The sequence below is a fragment of the Lactuca serriola genome, chromosome 6 (assembly GCF_051521515.1).
Source record: "Lactuca serriola cultivar US96UC23 chromosome 6, Lser_US96UC23_V15, whole genome shotgun sequence".
NCBI classification, from domain to species: domain Eukaryota; kingdom Viridiplantae; phylum Streptophyta; class Magnoliopsida; order Asterales; family Asteraceae; genus Lactuca; species Lactuca serriola.
Genome location: NC_136413.1, coordinates 134390009 through 134404035, shown reverse-complemented (window position 1 = coordinate 134404035; position 14027 = coordinate 134390009). Strand labels below are relative to the sequence as shown.

At 36.2% G+C, this 14027-nt stretch overlaps 1 non-coding gene across 1 annotated transcript; it reads right to left on the bottom strand.

Moving 5' to 3' along the window:
• Nucleotides 1–13363: 13363 nt before the first annotated feature.
• Nucleotides 13364–13470, bottom strand: LOC145060747 (small nucleolar RNA R71). Its single transcript, XR_013686931.1, has one exon. It is a non-coding gene; the product is annotated as a small nucleolar RNA R71 (small nucleolar RNA).
• Between the last annotated feature and the right edge of the window lie 557 nt (nt 13471–14027).

Below are 14027 nucleotides of genomic sequence, written 5' to 3'. Positions count from 1 at the left end.
GCTAGTGAATGATACGGCTATCCCGCATTCTTACAACACTTTCCATGCTGTCTCGCTGCTGGTGAATGTTACGGCTATCCCGCAATCTTACAACACTTTCCACACTATCTCCATCACTGATTACTAATCTGAACACATCCAACGTCGAGCATACACACAACCTAACATCCCAAACTGAACTCATGTCCTAACTAGAATCCCCAACCTAATTCCCTAAGGCCTACTATCAAACATTCTGAGAAAGCCATCTCATTATTGGCATGTTTTTCTAACTCCCAACTCACACTATCCTCAATCCATATAGCCGCTTGGGCTGTATTCCTTACTGACAAGGATGCAAAACTTATCCCAGTTTCAAAACTGCTCCTACTTCTGAATCCCAAGACGATTCTCCCCCACTTAGATTCAACTAAGTCTTCACAATACATGAAAATTGGAAAATTCCCCATCCTTCTCACTTTCCAACGATCGATCCAATGACAACCAGATCTTACCAACTAGTGCTCCATTACCAACCAATCAATAACGGTTACTAAGACAATTGAATCCTGTCGATGCTGGATAACCACCCTGCAGAATCTTGACTGCAGACCTTCCACGGAACACCCCTGATCGATCTCGACCATAAACTAAGATAACACTATAGACTCCCAATCCCGCAATTAGAGAAATGACCTTTCGCTACCCACTAATAATTCTCAGTATGAAATTGGCATATGACATCTCTTGGAAATATAATTCAAACACAGACAGAGGATAAACCCAAAGTTACACTTACTCAAACCCTTGGAACAAAAGACTCCATCGTGTAGTTTCCCGCACGTACTGCACTGAATCTGGATCTTTTGCCTCTCAAAAGCTTATCCGAAATCTTGGGTCTCCTCCCAAGACCGTTCAATATAAGCAACTGATTTGGTTCCCTCTTCCCAATGTGCTCCGAGTCAATATCCCGATCTCAGCCTATAAAAGTCATATCATTCAGGGTCTCGGACCCCGAGATACTCATAATCTCGCTGATATCATTCTATAGTATGTCATGAAACCTTACCTTCTTCATTTCTTCATCTGTTGCATGCTGCAATACCAAATAAGCTCTCTCCCAAGACTTGGCAGTGATCTCTGCCACAGTCTCAGTATTCTGGCGGAGATCTAACAACTCTCATGCCAACTGCTGCGCCTCAAACGCCTGGGCAAACTCTGCCTGGAATCTGGTCGAAAAGTCATCCCATGACATAACATCGACCACATCATCACCCAACTCACTACCAACCTCTTCCCATCAATCATGTGCCGTATCCTTCAGGAAATAGGAAGTAAATCGGACCTTGTCCCTCTCGGGTAACGGTTGGTATGAAAGTGTTGGCAACACCTGCCAACCATCTACTGCTAGCAATGAGGTCCCTAGCCTCATGATAATTTGGAGCTTCATAAGCTCTGAACTCCCGAATCATCAACGTACGCGTCCCTATCATGACTGCTATCTCAGTGCAGAATGCTCTCAGCCTCCCATCACAAATCTCTAAAATGCCCTCCTTGATCATACCGAAGATCACAAGAGTCTGGTAAGTGATATTATGTGTACTCTCGGATGGAATGAACTCCCTCATCTGACCATCAAGCTGCCCAGCTCTAGAGTCCAAGCCTGATCCCTCGCCGATACCAGAACTACCATATGGTCTACCACGTAGCGTCACCATATTCGGAAATATACCATAACAATCATCTGAATACTCATCATAACTCGAGGGATCTTACACACTACAAGTTCCCTAGGTTCATCTCATCCTTCCTTGATTTGAGTATGGATCCTCTGCTTTCAGTAGTACAGGCCCATATTACCTTCCACATCTATCCGTACTTTCCTCAAGAACTGCCTTGACTCTACCAAGTCCTTTCTACTGCTACTGTTTTTCTCATGCTAATCTCATCCCAGGCTTGCCCTAGGGTAATCACCAACCCACTCTCCGCCATCAGTTGCATAAGAAGTTCTTGTTATCTCTCCCCTAACTAGCTTGTGAATACCATTACATATCACTAAGACTAGATAATCCTTCGAATGAGAGGTCCTACCCTACAACGGTTAGATTCAAATGAAAGTTGTGAAATAGAGCTAAACCTAACCTTCTGAAATTATTTAGTCCTCGCAATATGTAACTTAACATATTCGTTCACTAGTTAGTTAGAGATAACTAGAACTCCTAAAAGCACAAAGCAAGAAGCATTCGAGCATTGAGTAAACATAGTCAAGCATATCTCATTCAGGCCATCCCTGACTAATCTATAATAGCATGCTAAGATACATATCACAGGCATATAAGATAATCTTCCTAGATCCTTAGCCCTAATCAAGCATATAGTTCTCATAAACATATCATAACATAAACTTGTATGAGTAATTTGGGAGTACTTACTTGAGCTCGGCTAATTACATGCACCACACCCTTTTCTCTTTTCAAAGTTATTTTTCTCTTTTCAAAATCCTTTTCTTTTTCATAGTTATTTTTATAAAAATGATGTTGATTTTGAATATTTCCATACCAAGTCCACAGTTTGAGTTCAGACACACTCGAGAGTGTGCCCGAATCCCTTAAATCAAGGCTCTAATACCAACTTGTAACATCCAAAAAATACAGTCTAAAATTTTCATTTTAAATCATTAATAAAACCATAGTAATCCAAACATCATATAAAAACCATAAATCGTGTATCTCAAAATATCATAACATATGTCGAAATATATCAGAGTATAAACGTCCCATGCTAAACAAATGATGTGTTCAGTGCAATAATCCTAAGCTCTCCCCTAGCTACCGGAGGTACGGGAAACCAAAACTGAAAACAGTAAGCACGAAGCATAGTGAGTCTCTCCAAACTACCACATACCATACAACTAATCACGCTACTAGGAGATACTAACCTCGCCCACGCTCAATGAGATACGGGCCCCGCCTATACTCAGTTACTATGAGATACGGGCCCCGCCTACACTCAGCTACTATGAGATATGGGCCCCGCCCACACTCAGCTACTATGAGATACGGGCCCTGCCCACACTCAGATACTATGAAATACGGGCCCCCGCCCACACTTAGCTACTATGAGATGTGGGCCCCACCCACACTAGACTAGTCATGGAAATACATACAAGTACCACAAATGCATGCGTTGAGGTCTTGGCATAATGTCTAAGTTTGAGTTGGATCGTTCTATGTGATATTGGTGATGAAGGTTTGAATTAAAAATAGTTAAATTTGCTTGAGGGCAAGCAAAGTATAAGTGTGGAGTATTTTGATATTGCCAAATTTATACATGTTTCTAGGCAATATTTATTTACATTTTTATTAATATTTTGGTTATTCGCATAGAATAATAGTACTTATAAGCTTAATTTATATTTGGTAGCCAAATAGAAGCATTTTCGAAGAAAGGGACTAAAATTTTCAAAACATAGAACTTTGGAGGCTTGGTGAATGAAAGAATAAGAAACCCATGAAATCTATTGTATTCACGTCGTGAGAGGTCTAGATTCACGACGTGAGTTGGAGTATTCTAGAAGATAGGCACCGAAAGGAAGAGTCCTTGTCAAACACGTATATCCCGTATTCACGACGTGAGACATTATTTCTCACGACGTGAACTTTGAAAATTCAGAAACTATATATATATATATATATATATATATATATCCTTGTCCATTACGACTTGGAGGACTTTTTGGTTGTTTGAAGAGTTCCAGGAGACAATTTTTAGAGGAGAAGAAGGTATGGAATAGGGTTTCAACACAAAAGGAGAAGAGAGTTCATAATTAGTTCAATCGTTTGGTACTTTAATCATGTATATTACTTTGATTTCTTTTAGTTTGATTTTGAGTATGAGTAGCTGAATTTAGTTTTCCTGTTTAGGTAGATGAAACTTCGAATTATGGTTTAGTTAATTTATTATGGATTTGATTAGGTTGTAATGAGCTTGTGTTAGATTGTTAATACTGTTGGATTAGTGTCTAAGTCGATAACTATTTTGGTATGTACTTGACCCGATGGTGCATGGTCCTTTTGGGTTGCCTTCACCAAAGCAACTTGATAGGATGAATAATGGAGAGAAAGGAATAAATATGATTTATTAATATATTATGAGAATAATATATTAAAGGATAAATCTTATTGTTTAATTAATATTAGTCAAGAATTAATAAGAATTAAGTTTGTGGCTAAAAGACATTAATTAAACTTAAGGGACTAGAACTGTCAATTATATGATAGTTGAATATTGAGCTAATGGACTCCATATTAAAGGAGTGGACGAATTCTATGGGGAAACCCATTAGAAATCGTCCTTAGGCCTTTAAGGAAGGAGCCCATGGGTTGCTTAGGGCTTAAGCATCCAAATTAGGGTTTCCTAGTTTGATAACCCTAATAGCTGCACTATTTAAAGATCCCTAGAGCACCAAAAACGTGGGAAAGTAATTCCTTAGGGTTTTGGACAGCTTTTGGGTGTCTCCTTCTCTTCTCTTCTTCATCCTCTTGCTCTTGGTGTTTGTGAACCATTAGAGGAGTGACATTTGTGACTCTAAGCTTTCTAAAGTCATTACAAGAAGGAATTGTGATTGTTATTACTATATAACAATCAAGGTATGATCTAAACCCTTATTCATATGTTATATTGATTAGATCTAGGGTTTTAAGTCTTGGATTAAAAGCATGTACAATAGAGAAACCTAGATCCAAGCTTTAGGGTTTGCATGAGCACATAGGATGTCTTTTGGCTAAAACACATCAGTGGTATCAGAGCCTTGATTGGTTTCTATTATATTGATGCATATTTGATCGAAATTAGCACTGAAAAATCAAAATTTTTGGATTCTGAGTGTTTGACTCGCCGAGTCACTTGGTGCACTCGCTGAGTCAGGTGTACTCGACGAGTCCAAGTCCAGACTCGAAGAGTCGAAACGTCTGACAGCTAATTTTCATGATTTTCTTCCTGTTTTGGGTTTGGATAATTACCTTAAATATGTTTTTGTTATAAAGTCCGAAATTTATCAATATTTGGTGAATATCCTTACCTAAATAGAAGATAATTGTCAAAATTTAGATAATCACTTGTTTTATTAGATAAAATTTGATTATTTGTAATTTAGATTTGAATTATCTTGTGAAAAGTTTCAATTTTTCCCCTTTAGGTTTTATAGTTTAAATTTGAACTTAATAGTTTTGTTTTGAAATTTAAATAGTTGAACCATAATGTTTTGAAAAGTTTCAAAAACTTGCCCTCAAGTTTTTGGAATTTAAATTTTTGATTAAAAAGTTTGATTTTGAAATATTTAAATTATAAACCCTAATGTTTTGAAATGTTTCAAAACTTTCCCTCAAGTTTTGGAATTTAAAAGTTGATTAAAAGGTTTAATTTAGGAATGTTAAATTCTAAAACCCTAGTATTGTTTTGAAAAGTTCATATCACACCCTTATGGTTTTATTAATTAATTAAGGTGTATAATTAAAAGAGATTTAATAAATCCATATAGTTTTGGCGTACAATTTAATTAAATTAAAAGTATAATTATTAAATTAGAACACCTAGTATTTTAAAAGTGTAAAATACACCCTATACTATATATAACATTAAAAGTCTAACGTTATATATATGTATGAGTAAAAGTCAGTCTTACCGTTAGTAGGCCTCATTCACGAAGCTGGTCTATAAGGGGTGTTTAAGGAAATTGCCTATAAAATGGCGATTGAATGGGTATCCACTCTTACCCACCACACTCTTGACTAGTGGAGGGTCGTTAGCTGAACGGGTAGGATAGGACAGAAACCTTCCATTATAAGTATAATGAAGTATAAAAGTAACTAAATGTTTTCATAAAATTCCCAATCTTAGTTACTTTAGGAAAAAGTGAATTGATGCAATTCCATGAAATTACACTTTGTGCCCTTGCGAAGATGTTAGTGGAGTGTGTGTGGTTAACTGGCACACTAAATGGTTCTAAGCAAAGGTAGCAAAGGGTGACTCAATGTTTGTCATAGTTCGGTGGAGCGTGTGTGGTTTACCGGCACATCGAATAGGTGACTGTAACATGTGAGGGCACCATGTAGATTTGCATGGTTATTCAAACCCGCTTTGTGATCCTCGACATCTCAGTCACAAACTAGAGGGGCATATCGAGATTTAAACTTGTCATTGAAAAGTTCAATGAATCTCAAAGGATCTAGGAGTTTTCAATACATTTAAGACTTAATCTGTTTTTCGTTTTTTTATGGTGGAAAATTAGTGAATCGTCATTCACTTACCTTCAAATGTTCTGCAATTAGGGTTATGGCATCCCTCTCCCGAGTTGTGGAATATTGTGTTGGGTCCTAGCCTTATTATCTCATTTGGGTGATTTATTAAGGACTCAATCGATCAACTAACTTGAATTTGTTTTCTCCTGTTTTGTAGATGTCAAAGTACGACAACTATGGTCTTCCCAAATCCCGTGGAACAAGCATTCCACATGAAGATGATATTCCACGATTCGATCGAGGAACAAGGGATCATGCTTCACTTCCTCCTCCTCCTCCCGTTATTCTCCCAAACCCACAAGATCTAAGAATTGAAAGGTTCAATGTCACTAAAGCCCTATTGGAAATGAAAGGAAGATGGTAAACCCGTGTATGCCCACGTTCTAGGAATGAAATCACACATCGATAGGTTGATAATGTTGGGTGCGTCATTCTCTGATGAGTTGGCTATAGGCTGGGTTCTACAGTCACTCCCTGAATCATATAATGAGTTCAAAAGAAAGTATTATATGATGGATCATGACGCAAACCCCATTGACCTAACTTACATGCTCATTGCTGCTGAATCAGAAATGATTTGGCAAAGCAATGGAGCATATTTGTTGGGAAAGTCAACTAACCATGCTTCCGAGGACGTTCTAGGAGAAGCGACCTGCGTTTGCTGCCAAGAGAAAGGGCGTTGGATACAAGTCTGCCCTAAGAGCCTGAAGAGTCCAGAAGATGGGAGATTCAAAGAGTATGGTTGTGCTTCAGGTAAAATCCACTATCTATTTCCATTAAGTTCCTATTCGTTGATAAGATTGCATTTGAATGTTTTGCAGGATCGGTGAAAAGAGAGGAAGCTTGATGAAAGAGCAAGATGAATCTAATCACGAAGAAATGGATCTCGATCGCATGGATTTGAAGATTAGATTTTGAGCTTAGAAAGTTATGATAGAATTGTTAGGAATATTTTACTACATAGTTTTTCAGTTGATTTTGCATTGTAAGGACAAATGTTTTCCGCTGCTTTTATGAATAAAATAAAATTTTGATTTGACTTATTTATTTATTTATTTATTTCCTTGCAATGAAATCATTATGAAAATTTATTTTTGCATATTTCTACAACGAATGGATAAGATTTTTAATTATGTTAATAGTGGAAATGTCAAGAATTTACCAAATAGGGAGAGTTTCTCATCGCCCAAGTTTCAATTGGACAGAAACTTGGAATCATGCAACTTGGTTGCATGATGAATGAGAAATTTCATATTTGGAAATTGGACTGATTCATTGACAAAGTGTCAAGTGAAAGACTAGGAGATCGGATACACAAAGTTATGTGTTGATAAAATCCACCATAAGAGTAATAAAGATATTCGTCATGACTTACTAAAGGTTTAGTAAATATGATTATACTTATAAGATTAAGTGTAATTCTGAATTGATTGAAAAAGTTTAAATCAATAGCAGAACGAATAAGAAGAATCAAGTAGGACAGAAAGATAAAAGTTTCTCTATTCTAAGAAGAAGGGAGAGTACCTTTTATGCTTTATGATAAGTCTTAATGATTAAGAACCATATCTCAATTGATCCTCTAAGTGAATCTTATTACAGGTGTATGTATAAGAAGAGGAATCAAGAATTGAAGAAATGGTTAAATCAAGAAGTCAATCATACTTCATTCCAAAAAAAGTCTTAGAGTTAAGATTGTGACATTAAGTGACAAGTCTTAGAAAGGTTTATAACATTCATCAAATGTAGAATTTGGAAAAAGGCTTTCCTATTCTCACACATTTGAAATTGGAAAGTTGTGATGTCTTGGATAAGACAAAGACCAACTAGGACCAATTTTATGAAATGTTTTGTCTTGATAAAGACTACACTAACTCTTGAATATTTGTTTGTCAAGAAATGTTTATTGACAAGAGAATCTTATATGTCAAGGAGTCAGTGGGAGTCTTAATGGTCTTGAAAGGTTTCAAGAACAAATCAAGAATAAACCTTATCGATCATCACTAGCACACGAGTAGAGGTTTACAACCTATCGTGTTGACATTACCTTGTTTCTGTGCCGTTCCAATTGAGTTAATTATGCATATGAGCCCTATGAGTTCTCATTTGAATGCATAAAAGGAAAGGACCTTGATCAATTGAAAGTACATTGATAATAAAGGGTGAGCTTCTTAACTACTTGGAAGACATGGTGGGCAACTGTGTTCCCATAAGGCAAGAAATCAAGATTAAGACAGTTCGGTCCATATGAATTTGAATTTGTCATAAACTTTGGTTTTGACAAATTCACATGGATAGGAACACATACACCATTAAAATATAAGTGTCATAAGATTCCCTCCTTCATGAAAATGACTGTGAGGAAATGCTTTCACTAAGAAAGATTTTAAGAAGATAGTAATTGTGAAAATTGTATTCTCGAATTCAATTATGGTTACGGTATCCCTTTCCATGATTCGAATTATGAGATTTGGCAATTAGTCTGAATTGTTTAAGACATACATATGAGCTATCTAAGGCAAAGGTGTATAAGTTTAAGAAGCATTGATAAAGGATTATCAAAGCATTGGGTATTAGAAATATGAACTTAAAGAAATTCAATAAGCATTGTTTTTCTGAAAGTTAAGTTGTTTCTGAATACATGTCAAAGCTAGTAGGAGCATAAGTGTTATGTTTATAATAATCATCGTGATATTGGGAGCATAAATGTTATGATTGCATGATTATTATGGCAAGTATTGCAAGTTAGCAATATTAATTATAGAAAACAAGAGTTATACTTTGCAAGGTCGCAATGGTTGTAAAGTTGTTTTGCTATAATTAAGGGAGAGAATATTATGCTTCATTTCAAATCTAAAGGCTTAGGTTATGAAATGTTAATAAATTTAGTCAATGAAACATAGTGAGTTCTTAAAATTCGATTATGATTACGGCATTCCTCTTCATATTTCGAATTGAGAGAACGTAGCACATTAAATATTATGGCAGAAGTTTGATAAAGTATCGAATCTTTATGTAAGACATTATGCATCGTGTCGCATATGCTTCGGGTATAGGATCGATGGCAAATGCTATAATATTTGACCATTCTAAAATTTTCCAAATGTCTAGTGCATTTAGAGGGAAAAGGACAAGAATTGGTTTTTGACTAAGATAATTAGACAACTGTCAAAGGACAATCCAAAGTTCGCCGAGGATTGGTTGCTTGTGAGTAGTTGGAAGCATGATATTGGATGGACCATATCGGCATTATTATGAATAGATAAGATTCTATTAAGAATGAGTTGTCATATGGAAAATATGGAAATGTTTCCATATTGGGAGTTGGATATTGAGAATCAATGTCTAGATTAGAAACTTTTATGCAAAAGGATGTTCAAAGGAATGTACTTTGAGTGAGAGACATCACATCTATGGAATTGTCTTGTAACAATCTCCGATAGAGGACTTTGTAATTTCATTGGCAATAGTCATTGTGACCTTAGTGCAGTGACATTACAAAAGAATCATTGCATAAAATGTTTGAATCTAGCATATTCTATAAGTGGAAAGAATTTGATATTCTTTCACTTGTGATAGGGATTGGGAGTTGTGAAATGAGTATGATTGGAAAGGTGTTCATTTGATCTATTTCACAAAGTAAGGACCGTAGGTTAGCATTGTGTGCATGCTAAGAGCATGGGACAAGTGTGGTAAGTAATTCAAGTAAGAAGTTGATTACCCGAAACGACAAATAATGAGTAATCGATATGGTGATAAATAAAAGGTGTTTTATTTATACTCAAAGGTTTGAGGTCATATGGGATTAGTATTATCCTTGTGTTTCACTTTGCATGTTTTGACTTCCTGAATAATTTAATTGGTTCAAAACAGTCAAATTATTCGAACGGACCACAGTCGTTCATATGTTAGAAGTAGGTATAAATGAAGACTGTCGTGAATTGGTGTGTGCAGTGTCTAAAGTGTGTTAGACATAAGCAATTATTTGCTGCAACGTTCATGAGTGCTTATGAATATGATTTGAGCATTGGATTAAACCTACGCTCACTTGGATCACTTCATGGATTTGTATCACGAGTGATTAGTGAGACGATAACATCTTATATTCTTGAAACCAAGATGTGTGAGTTGTATCTTGCGAGTCGGTTGCACATTGATAATATGTAAACGCACCAGTAACTTGGTGTTATAAAACGTATTGTTGTGTGTAATTCGGTAAGTAAGTGCAAGCGAGCATTGAGTCAAAGTTTATCCATTCCTTTTATCCAAAGTAGGATAAAAGCGATATATGTGGGCCCCTCGATGATTTAGTGATGGCACCTAAGCGCATGGCCAAGCCGGGACTAAATTGATGTGTTCAATTCTGGTCTGTTTTCAGTCGTCATAAATCTGAATTCGGGAAACAGCACATAGACAGAGAGAATGATTTAGATCCATGTCTCAGTCTATACAATATCTAGAATGGAGGAATATATGATCCCTTATCTAAAGGACACGCGTATCTGATAAGATCAGAGTTGACAGCGGCTTTAGAAAGCTACGATTGCAGATCAGGATCTGAAGTCATACGCAGAATAGTTATTAAACTTATCCAAGTGGGAGACTGTTGGATTAGTGTCTAAGTCCATAACTATTTTGGTATGTACTTGACCCGATGGTGCATGGTCCTTTTGCATTGCCTTCACCAAAGCAACTTGATAGGATGAATAATGGAGAGAAAGGAATAAATATGATTTATTATTATATTATGAGAATAATATATTAAAGGATAAATCTTATTGTTTAATTAATATTAGTAAAGAATTAATAAGAATTAAGTTTGTGGCTAAAAGACATTAATTAAACATAAGGGACTAGAACTGTCAATTGTATGATAGTTGAATATTGAGCTAATGGACTCCCTATTAAAGGAGTGGACGAATTCTATGGGGAAACCCATTAGAAATCGTCTTTAGGCCTTTAAGGAAGGAGCTCATGGGTTGCTTAGGGCTTAAGCATCCAAATTAGGGTTTCCTAGTTTGATAACCCTAATAGTTGCACTATTTAAAGATCCCTAGAGCACCAAAAACGTGGGCAAGTAATTCCTTAGGGTTTTGGACGGCTTTTGGGTGTCTCCTTCTCTTCTCTTCTTCATCCTCTTGCTCTTGGTGTTTGTGAACCATTAGAGGAGTGACATTTGTGACTCTAAGCTTTCTAAAGTCATTACAAGAAGGAATTGTGATTGTTATTACTATATAACAATCAAGGTATGATCTAAACCCTTACTCATATGTTATATTGATTAGATCTAGGGTTTTAAGTCTTGGATTAAAAGCATGTACAATAGAGAAACCTAGATCCAAGCTTTAGGGTTTGCATGAGCACATAGGATGTCTTTTGGCTAAAACCCATCAAATACTTAGCATGCTAATATTTGATTCTTTAGTTACTTGAATTCATGTTCTGTGTAGCTTAGTGATAATTAAATTACATGAACTTGATACCTAGTAATTTAGTGAACATTAAATTGCTAGAGCTAGGATCGACCAAATCTTACATAAGTAATTAAAGTAATTAAATTTAGTTGTGTTGGAGAGCATATGTTATAACCATAATTATGTTTGCCTAATAATTCTTACATAGCTTATTCTTAATCATAACTAGTTCTGTGTTTGATTGTGTGTGACTGTGCATAGTTTTACATGAATAAGTTAAATATTGGTAAATTTAGACTTTAATTACTAATATAATATAAAATTAGATAACCAACTTTGATTATCCATAATTGTTAGCTAACCAGAAAGAAGAAGTGGATTCGAACTAAATGGGAGTATTTTTAGTAACTGATTGAATTTGCGTTAAAGAGTTAAGTTCATCTAAACTTGCAAAATTAGATAAATTCCATATCTTTGTTAATAATTAGGTTAATTTGGTAGTGGATAGATTAATTAGTCAAAACCGTTCCCTATGATCGACACCCGACTTACCCGATTATTCTATAATTTGACTAGGTACACTGCCTAGGTACAATTTAGTTAGTTAAGTTAGTTAGGTTATAAATATAAAATTAGGTGTAGGTAATTGCACGCATCAAGTTTTTGGCGTCGTTGCCGGGGAACAGCTTATTTGATTGTTTATTTATTTGCTTTAGATTGATCGATCCTTTTGTGGGGTAAAACCTGCAAAAGTTACTTTTTCAGCTTAGGTTTTTGTTTCGGTACCAGATTCATGACGTGAGCCTTAAGATCACGATGTGAATTCTGTAGTTTTTCGTTTTTCTTCGTTTTTCTTTTCTGTTAGTTTTTCTATGACAACACGAGGTGGTGACCTTTACCATGCCATGGTGGCCAGTCACTAGGCAATTTTTATTTAGTTTTTGTTCAGTTTTACGTTTTTATTTTTGTTTATTTTGCAGGAGTTCATGACCAGAGGCTCTAACACATCTTTGGTGCCACCACTTGAAGATCCAGAGTCAACACTTCACAATAAAACGGATAAGAACGCGGGAGTGAGCGAAACACCAAAAAAGTCATCTTTCAAAGACCTCAAATTAGTATTTGGAAGGAAGTCGGGAAAGAAAGTAGGAGAGTCGAGTACATCATCAAAGGACAAAAACAAGATAGAAAGCTTTGAGCAAGATCCAAACCCAAAGGATACTGAATACGATACCAAGCCTGAATTTGAATTACATAAAAGCGAATCTGAAGACGAATCTGATAACGAAGTGGCGGATATTGCAGATATGTCCATTGGAGCTTACAGAAAGCAAATTCGAGAAGATGTTGGTCTTGGCCTAATACAAACTGCAATTCCTGCAACTTCCCTATTTGAACTGAAAGGACACATCCTTGCTGCACTTAGGGATGTACCATTTTTTTGGAAAGGATCACAAGGATGCTTACAAGCATTTGTATGAAGTAAATGACATAGCAGACTATTTCAATATCCTAAATGTTCCAAGAGAGACAGTCTTGCTAAGGATGCTGCCAGTCACTTTTAAAGGAGCTGCTAAAGATTGGCTAAAGGCACTACCACCCGGTGCAATCACTACTTGGGCCCAAATGCGCGAACAGTTTTTGGATCATTTTTTCCCACCTTCCAATATAGATAAACTCAAAAAGGAAATAGCAAATTTTGAGCAAAATCCGGGTGAGTCACTTTATGAGGCATGGGAGCGCTATAAGGGATTGTTGAGAAATTGTCCTCAAAATGAACTTAATATACAACAAGAAGTGTCGATCTTCTGTGATGGTGTTAATGTCATGACGAGACAACTCCTTGATTCTTAAGGACCACTTACAAAGAAAAATATGGGGGAGGTTAAGGAACTAGTGGAAGCATTTGCAAAGCATTCTCCTGAGTATCACAATCCAAGAAGTGAGGGAGTAAAAGGAACCGGAGTGGAAATTCTGCAGACATGGCTGCTATGATGGCCATGCTTGATACAATGGATAGCAGGATGACAAAAATGGATCAATCGATACATGTTATAAGAGTTGGATGCGAAAGATGTAATGGTCCACACTTAACCAAGGATTGCAGCTTAGATGATAACGGGTATAAAAAGGCTCAAGTTTGCTACTCAAGTGGGGACAAGTATGATGAGGATTGGAGAAAACCAAAGAAGAAGTGGCTGCCATATGATGAGTACAAGAAGCAAAAGGAAGAGAAATATAAGCAGACAGGCTGAGGCTTCTATCAAAAAGAGCAACTACCAACCTAGAAGAAAGTAGACTTGGAAAACATTTTGACCCAATTTATGGAAGCTTCAGA